Genomic DNA, 9,210 nt, shown 5'->3' on the forward strand with positions numbered 1-9,210 from the left:
CTGTTCCCCTTGGTCAGGGTGCTCTCCCAGCATCAAAATATATTTAAGGTGTCATATGAGAGGCCACCAATATTAGCAAGCAGAAGCTCCACCATGTCAAAATACCGAAGCCCTCAGCCTGCTCTCACTAGGGCCATAGACTTTGGGACACTGGGAAGTGGCGGGGAGTAGAAGAGGAAAGAGGGGAAGGGGCAGAGAAGAAAGCATTCCAGGGACCCATGAGAAGCTGAGAGGCAACCTGGTGGGAATAGTCAGGAAAAACTGGCCCCTCCCCCTGGGCTTTCAGTGTCTTTGTGGTACTGCCACATTTGCATATACACTGGGGTGCCTGGGTGGCTCAGCTGGTTGAGTGGTTGAGCGTCCAACTTCAGCCCAGGTCATGATCTCACAGTTCGTGGGTTTAAGCCCCACCTCGGGCTCTGTGCTGACAGCTCAGGGCCTGGAGCCTGCTTCGGAGCCCTCTCTCTCTCTGCCCCTTCCCCACTCATGCTCTGTCTCTCAGAAATAAACATTTAAAAAGAGAGAGAGAAAAGGAATGCCTAGCATATGATTCAGTTTATATAAAATGCAAAAGAAAAAAACTAATCTATGGTGATAGGCATCAGAATAGTGGTTGCTTTTGGGGATAGTGATTGAAAGAAGGTTAAAAGGCTTCTGCAGGGCTGATAATGTTCATTGTGTGAAAATTTATCAAGCTATACACTTAAGATTTGTGTACCATGTACCTTCCTGTATATATCTTATACTTCATTAGAAAGTTTACTTTAAAAATACGTTTTAAGGAAAAATAAGTTTAGAGTGACTGAACAGGAAAAGCTAAAATGGGCAGATACCAGCCTATAAACATTTATACTGGCTGGAAACAAAAACCTGTGGCTTTGTAACTAAGCTAATCCCCGCCAGGGCAAGTAGTGACCCATTAAGAAGACTATGTGTGGGGTACCCAGGTGGCTCAGTTGGTTAAGCATTCGACTCTTGGTTTTGGCTCAGGTCATGACCTCACATCTTCCAAGGTTTGGGCCCTGCATTAGGCTCTGCGATGGCAGCTTGGAGCCTGCTTGGGATTTTCTCTCTCTCTCTCTCTCTCTCCCTCTCTCTCTCTCTCTCTCTCTGCCCCGCTCCTGCTTGCTCACTCTCTCTCAAAATAAAACTTAAAAAAGAAAAGACTATGTTCTCATGGAGAGTAGTCAATGATGCCTTTTTCTTGTGGTTTGAACGCATCCTGAGCTGATGTCAAAGCATTTATTTAGGATTCCCTTGATGAAAGGAGCCTGGGTTTGTTTTTTGTTTTTTTGTTTTTTTTTTTTTTTTTTGGTCCACCCAGTGAAGAGAATGGGCAGAGTTCTCTGTTCCTAATGTTCAGCTCTACACTCTCTTGCCTATGTTTGTCTCTTACTTGCAAGTGTAATTAACTGAACCCAGTCAACTGTCAGCTAGAAGGTTCCATAACGTGATTAAAGCTGTGGACTATGACTAGGTTTAACACCCAATTCTACCCCTTCTTAACTGTGTGAGCTTAGACAAGTTTCAAAATTCCTCTATGCATTGGGGCGCCTACGTGGCTCAGTCGGTTAAGATCCAACTTTAACTCAGGTCATGATCTCACAGGTTCGTGGGTTTGAGCCCCACATCAGGCTCTGTGCTGACAGCTCAGAGCCTGGAGCCTGCTTTGGATTCTTTTTTTTTTTTTTTTTTTTTTTTTTTAAGTCTCTTGATCCTTTATTTGTAAACTGTATGACTTTAGGCAAGTTGTTTAATTTTTCTGAGCTTTGAAGTCCTCATTTGTAAAGTGGGATTCTGTGTCTCCTTCTCTGTCTGCTCCTCCCCTCCTTGCTCTCTCTCTCTCTCTCTCTGTCTCTCTCTTTCTCTCTAAAAATAAAAAAAAAAAAGATAAATATCTTCATCCTGGAGTTTTGGCAATCCCTTAAATTTTGTACCGAGGTGAGTACCTCACTTGCCTCACCCTGGTCAAGACACCCTCTCCAGAACCCCAAGCTTCTGTTTCCTTGGATGGTGTTATTAAGACTTGAGGAAAAGGGTAGAGTCCAGGTGCCACTCAGACTTCCAGAGAAACTGCGGTGGGGAGTGGGGAAATGGAGCCCCCAGACTGGGCTAACCGCTCAATCTTTTCCATTGGGATTGGAATGTGCTTCATACCTTTCCACCCCCAGGCAGATGTATTTCCATACTTTCCTTTTTGATAAGCCAATTGCTGCTCTTTGAGTGCGTATCCGTTTAGTGCAGTGGGGAAGGTGAACTGCAGTAGGGAGCAGGTTGTGGGGAAGCAACTATCCTGATGGTGAGACACCAGTTGAGAGAGAAACACAGTTAATTTCTTCCGACTGTACTGCATAGATTAAGCAGCTTGATTTCATTTAATCCTCACGACACCTATATATGGCAGACACTATTATAACCCCCATTTGATAAAGGAGGACATTGAAGCTTAGGGGAATTTAAATAATTTTTTTCTAATTAAAAAACTTTTTTTTTTAATGTTTAAAATGCACAAGTGGGGAAAGGGGCAGACAGAGAGGGAAAGAGAGAATCTTAGGCAGGCTCCTTGCTCAGCGTGAAGCCCAACATGGGGCTCGATCCCATGAACCATGAGATTACAACCTGAGCTGAAATCAAGAGTTGGACACTCAACAGACTGAGCCATCTACGTGCTCCAAAGATAGATAACTTTTAAAAATAAAAAAAAATCCCCCAAATCCATGATGAAAATATATCAAAACGTTCAATAAAGACAGGATCCAATAAGGCCAGGATTAGGGTGAGGCAAGTGAGGCCAAGTCTCCTTAGCAAGTATAGGATGCCAGGGCATCTTAAATTCTCACATTTTACACAAGGCAGCCACTGTTCTCTAGTAAAAAGCACGTTTGTGTCATTTTCTTTTAAACTAGTTGATTCCCTTTGTGTAGGAGCCTGGCCTAGGATCCTTCATTCTGCAGGTTCCCTTTGGAGCAGACTAGCCTCGGTGTCCTGCATTTCCCAGACTGGCCTCGAGTGTGTGTGTGCATGTGTGTGTGTGTGTGTGTGTGCGCGCGCGCATGTGTGTGTGTGTGTCTGTCCTCACCCCTGACAATGGGGACAGATTCTCAGGGGAGAGAATCTGATTGGCCTAACTTGGGTAAGTATCTACTTACAGTCTACACAGCTGAGACTGTAGACATCTTTATTCAGTGCTGTCACAGATTGTATACCTACTCCATCTCAGTCACTATGTTAGGTATTAACAAAATATCTGCCCCTTACACTAGCCCTGTCATTTAGGTATCACTGCCTTCACTTTTCAGATGAGGAAAGTGAGTTTACAAAGACATTCCAGGGATTCGTCTAAATCCACAGAACTAGTAATTGGCAGAGCCAAGATTAGAATTCAGTTCTTCTTTCTGTCTAGCTGCAAAGCCCGCACTCTTTTCAATAAATACACTGCCTCCCTTTCTATATATGAAGGACATGATAGGGGCACCTGGGTGGCTCAGTCGGTTAAGCGGCCGACTTCGGCTCAGGTCATGATCTCATGGTCCGTGAGTTCGAGCCCCGCGTCGGGCTCTGTGCTGATGGCTCAGAGCCTGGAGCCTGCTTCAGATTCTGTATCTCCCTCTCTCTCTGCCCCTCCCCTGCTCTTACTCTCTCTCTCTCTCTCTCTCTCTCAAAAGTAAATAAAATATATGTTTTTTAAAAGCAGGACATGATAACTGTTCAAGAATTTCTCAATATTACAGTAAATTTAAGCTAAATTGCTGGACTCTTCAAAAGGGAAAAAATTACTTATCACTTGGAGAGAAGCTGGTTAAAGGGAAAAAACAAGGGAAATACTTATGAAAGGCATGGTATGCTAGTTTAGATAGGAATTAGGACTGCAGAACTAGCTACGAAAGATACTCCTGCTAAAAGAAAAAGCTTTAGAGGCCCATGACTACTTTAAGCATGAAAAAGTTTAGATGAAGCTCTTTGCTTTTGTTTTTTTTTCTCAGATTTTAATGTTTTTTTTCCTGTTTATCAAATAGTGCATTCCCCTGAAGAGGATTTGGATAATTCTAGTAAGTATAAATTAGGAACACTTTCCCCCAACTATCACTACCTTCCTTGAGGGAGCCACATTTGACATATTTGGTCCCATATCTTTTATTCATTTTCTTCTCTATATAGTTGAGATAATTCTTTACATACAGTTTGACAGCTATTAAGGAGTAAAATAAAGATGAACAAAAATAAAGATAAATAAAATCTAATAAAAACATGTTAGTATATTCAGGATTTTATTTGTCAGGACTCTCATTTGCAAACCATAGACACTGATTATGGAAATTATTCAAAAGATATCAGTCATGGGCATTGAGGAGGGCACCTGTTGGGATGAGCACTGGGTGTTGTATGGAAACCAATTTGACAATAAATTATATTTAATAAAAATAAAAGATATCAGTGAATTTTAGACTCTTCAGAAACTCTGAGAACAAACTCAGAAGCTGAATGGTCAGAACATGCCTCAAAATGATGCTATAGAGCTGGCAAAGATACAAGGGCTACTGTCCCTGAGCACAGCCACCATAGCTTAGAGCCACCCATACTGCTGACCCTGGATGGGGGACAATGGCAGCTCCAAGATAAAACTGTATACAAATGGGAACTTAATTTACAATGGAAGCACCACATAGGAAAGGACACACTATTTAATGTGCTTCCCCCAGTATTGGGGAAGCAGGAGGTACCTATATGGGCAAAAGTAAAATGATCTATGTCTCACACCATACACAAAAGTAGACTGTACATGGAATTTAACCTAAATGTGATAAATGAAAACAGTAAATAGAACAAAGTATAGAATGTCTTTATAATTTATGATCAAGGAAAGGCTTCATAAATAAAATTTCTCAGTACACTGGTAGCCAGTTTAAGACCATAACAGGGATCATATCAAATGAAAGAGCTATAGCACCAGAATCTCCATCAGATGCTGAGGGACAAGCCATGCAGCCTAAATCAGAGCCCTGAATACCCATGGTCCTGGATAGGAGTGGTAGAGAAATGCCACAAGGAGGAAGCAAGTGACAGACACCCTCTTAGAGCCTTCTTGGACTAAATCAGGAGTGACTGGGGATGGAAGGGAAGGTTCCAGAGATTTAGCTGGAGATTTATAGTGTGTTGTAACTGATCACTCGACCTCTCACCATGCCATACTGATGTGGTCTGGGAAGATTTGTGTTAAATTTTTTAAAAAACTCTATCTGCTCAATTTTAATGGTATTGGCCCTATAAATATTCTGATGAGGGTGTTATTAACATTAAGACACTCATCTTCTCCACAGCAAATCAGCAAAAGAGAATCTCTCATATCAGATTTGTCTAATAGACAAACATCAGAAGACAAAGAGAGTTTTAACCCTCTCTCTCACTTCTGTCCTGTTCAGAAAATTTTTCCTGCATGCCACGCCCTGTTTTCTATATTTCATCATATGTTTTCATTTTTTTAAGGTTTATTTATTTATTTTTAGAGGGGCGGGAAGGGGCAGAGAAAGAGAATCCCAAGCAGGCTCTGTGCTGTCAGCACAAAGGATAAGATTACGACCTGAACCAAAATCAAGATCAAACGCTTAATGGACTGAGCCACCCAGGTGCCCCTCCTCCTGTGTTTTCATAAGAAAACTACAACTGCTGTCAAATGTTTAACAGAAACCATGAGAAGAAAAACCTAGAGGGACATGTAAGGGTACATTTATCTTAAGGCGAGAAAGAATTTTCTCAGCTTAAATATAATTAAAAAAAATTCCTAACAAAGAAAATGTGTAGCTCTGATTACATGAAAATTTACAATTTCTTGTGGTCCACGCACATGGAGATAGCTGCTGAGCTAACAGTGATTTCCTATTGACCATGTTTGTTCCATTATTTCTTTTTCCAGTAACAGAGCTGCATCCCGGGAAAGGGACAGGCACATGACCCAAGCTAGCCAATCATAGCACCTCTCTCCTCTCACTTCCTATTCATTTTTTTCTCCATTCATTCCATAACTATTAATTGAGTGGGGATTCAGCAATGAGCAAAATATTCCTGTCTTCTTGAAGCTTAGCATTTTAGTCAACGCATTGATAAACTGCCTCCACTAATATATAATTACAAACAGAAATAAGTTCTCTGAAGGAGAGGAACTTGAGTCTGAGAACATATTTCAAAGAAAATAGACATATATTAGCAGCAAGAAGGAGGAGGAGGTCAGTCACTGGGAGGCGTGGTAGGGTGGAGGGAAGAACTGGGTAGGAATTAACCAGGTGAAAGGGACGGTGGGGCAGAGAAAGCGCTGTAGGCCAGGAGAACCACAGCCATCAGTCAGTGGTAAAAGCAACAGATTAGGGGCACCTGGGTGGCCCAGTGGGTTGAGCGTCCTACTTTGGTAATGATCTCACAGTTCATTAATTCAAGCCCCACATGGGGCTCTCTGCTGTCAGTGCAGAGCCTGCTTTAGATCCTCTGTCCCCCCACTCTCTGCCCCTCCCCGACTTGCACTTGCTCAAAAATAAAACGTGGGGAAAAAAAAAGCAACAGATTAGCAGAGATAATTTCTATCACTGGTTGTTAAAGAAATGCAAATTAAATTAAATGGCTTCCAGATGTCCTGTTTCACTTATTAGATTAACAGAGTTCTTCATTGGGGTTGCAATGGTATGGTGAACATTTGTAGATTGGAACTAGGAATGAAAAGTAATTCAACTCTGGAAAGCAAGTTGACATTATGTTTCAAAAGTCTTGGAAAAGGGATCTAATGTAGAGTAAATGAATATAGACAATGATACTGTACTATTCAAAAAATAAAAGTCCTAAAAAAAGATCATACTTGTTGACAAAGTATTTCTCCTCCCAGGACTCTATCTTAAGCAAGCAAAAGAAAAAAATTTTAAATTCAGATGTAGATTTATTAACAAAACTATTCACTGAAGAATTATTTGAAATGTTGAAAAATTAGGGAAAAACATAGAAAGTTGTTCAAAAAATTATATACAGTACAGCCATATGGTAGAATATTATACAGCCAGTAGGTATACGTGCAAGCTGTAACATCACTTTTATAATCAGAGAAAAGAATCCAATTAAAATGTTCCAGCTGCCAACAAGATATTTTAGTATTCAGTGCATAATTTGTTGTTTACTTACAACTTGCTGAATAAAAATTCCTGATTGAAAACAAATATGATTTATAAATACCAGATGTATTATAAGATTTTAATGTGTGTCCAATTTGTACTATATGCAACTGCCTACTTGACAGGCTTCCACTCTGTTTCATAGCATCTCTAACATACTCAGTTCAAAATTCAACCCTTATCCCTTCTCTTCACCCCCTTTAAACTCCTTGTCTCCCAGGTTTCCTCCTCTGTCTGGAGGACCACCACCCTTCTTGAGTCCTTCTTGACATCCCTATCCCCATACCCTCCAAGGCAACTCAATTCTGTCTCCAAAATAGATCTAAAATCTGTCCATTTCTCCCATCTCCTTTGTTACCACCCTATTACAATGGTCTCTCTCCTGGACCAGCATGACAGCTCCCTAACTGGTCTAGTTTTCCCCCCCTTCTATCCCATTCTCCACCCAACAGGGAATGGGATCTTATAAAAATAAAAATTGAGTCAAGCCATTCCCCTGCAGCGTTCCACACTGCATATAAATAACATCTGACATCCTTTCTATGACCTACATAATACTTGCTAACTTACGGACTAGACAGTTGTTCTAAATGTTTTATATTTACTAACTCATGGAATCCTAACAACAAGTCTGTGAGGTAGGTATCCTTATAATTCCTAATTTATAGATGAAGCAAATGAAGTACAGAGGTTAAACTTGTCCAGGGTCTCTCAGTCAGTCATGAAGGAGACAGGATTCTACTTCATGTGGTAGATCTGCTCTGGGCACCAAGCCCTCTTCGTACTCTGACGTAGTCACTGACATCCCATGGTCTGGTCTCTAGGCTCCTAGAACCTGCCAAACATTCTCACCTCAATGCCTCTGTGCCCTGGCTGATTCCTTCCTAGGAACACTGCTTTCTTGCCTCCCCCCCCCCGCCCCACCTTTTTCTTAACGTTTATTTATTTATTTATTTATTTTGAGAGAAAGACAGAGACAGAGGGAAAGAGAGAATCCCAAGTATGATCTGTGCTGCCAGCGCAGAGCCTGATGTGGATGTGGGGCTCAGTCTCACCGATGTGAGATCACAACCTGAGCTGAAATAAAAAATTGGATGCATAACCAAGTTTCTTGCTCTTTAAAACAGCTGGCTTCTTGGGATCCCATGGTGGCTCAGTTGGTTAAGCATCCATCCAGCCCTTGATTTCTCCCCAGGTCATGATCTCGTGGCTATGGAACTGAGCCCTGCATCTGGCTCCATGCTGAGTGTGAAGTCTACTTAAGATTCTCTCTCTCTCCCTCTGTCTCTCTTCCCTATGTGCTCTCTTTCTCTCTCTATAAAATAAAAAAAATAAAAACTAAAAATAAACAGCTGGCTTCTCATCTTTATAAAAAGAGCATGGTATAAAGATCATGGCATATATTTACAATGGAATACCATGCAACTGTTTTTAAAATATGAGCTAAATCTATATTTACCAATATGGAAAAATATTCAGTGTATTTTAGATTGCTAAGTGAAAAAAAAGCAAGTTGCAGAATATCATGTTAAAAGAATATGGATAGCATGATTCCATGTGTTTTGTAACAAAAAAAATTATCAAAGGTCTAAATGTTTATATGCTAAATTTTTAAGTGGGAGAGAGTGAGGCGTGAAACTGGGAAAGAAAGGGGAAGGGGAAACCGGAATTTTCACTTTTTACATTGCACACTTATGATTTGAGGGTTTTTTTTTATTTTTTTTAACCTTTATTTATTTTTGAGACAGAGAGAGACAGAGCATGAACAGGGGAAGGGCAGAGAGAGAGGGAGACACAGAATCTGAAATGGGCTCCAGGCTCTGAGCTGTCAGCACAGAGCCCGACACGGGGCTCGAACTCACGGACCGTGAGATCGTGACCTGAGCCGAAGTCGGATGCCTAACCCACTGAGCCACCCAGGCGCCCCGAGGGTTTTTTTTTTAATCTCCAGCCTGTATTGTTTATATAATAAGAATTCTAAGACAGAGGCGCCTGCATGGTTCAGTCAGTTAAGCACCCAACTTCCACTCAGGTCATGATCTCATGGTTCATGAGTTCGAGC

The sequence above is a fragment of the Leopardus geoffroyi genome, chromosome C2, assembly GCF_018350155.1.
Source record: "Leopardus geoffroyi isolate Oge1 chromosome C2, O.geoffroyi_Oge1_pat1.0, whole genome shotgun sequence".
Lineage (NCBI taxonomy): Eukaryota > Metazoa > Chordata > Mammalia > Carnivora > Felidae > Leopardus > Leopardus geoffroyi.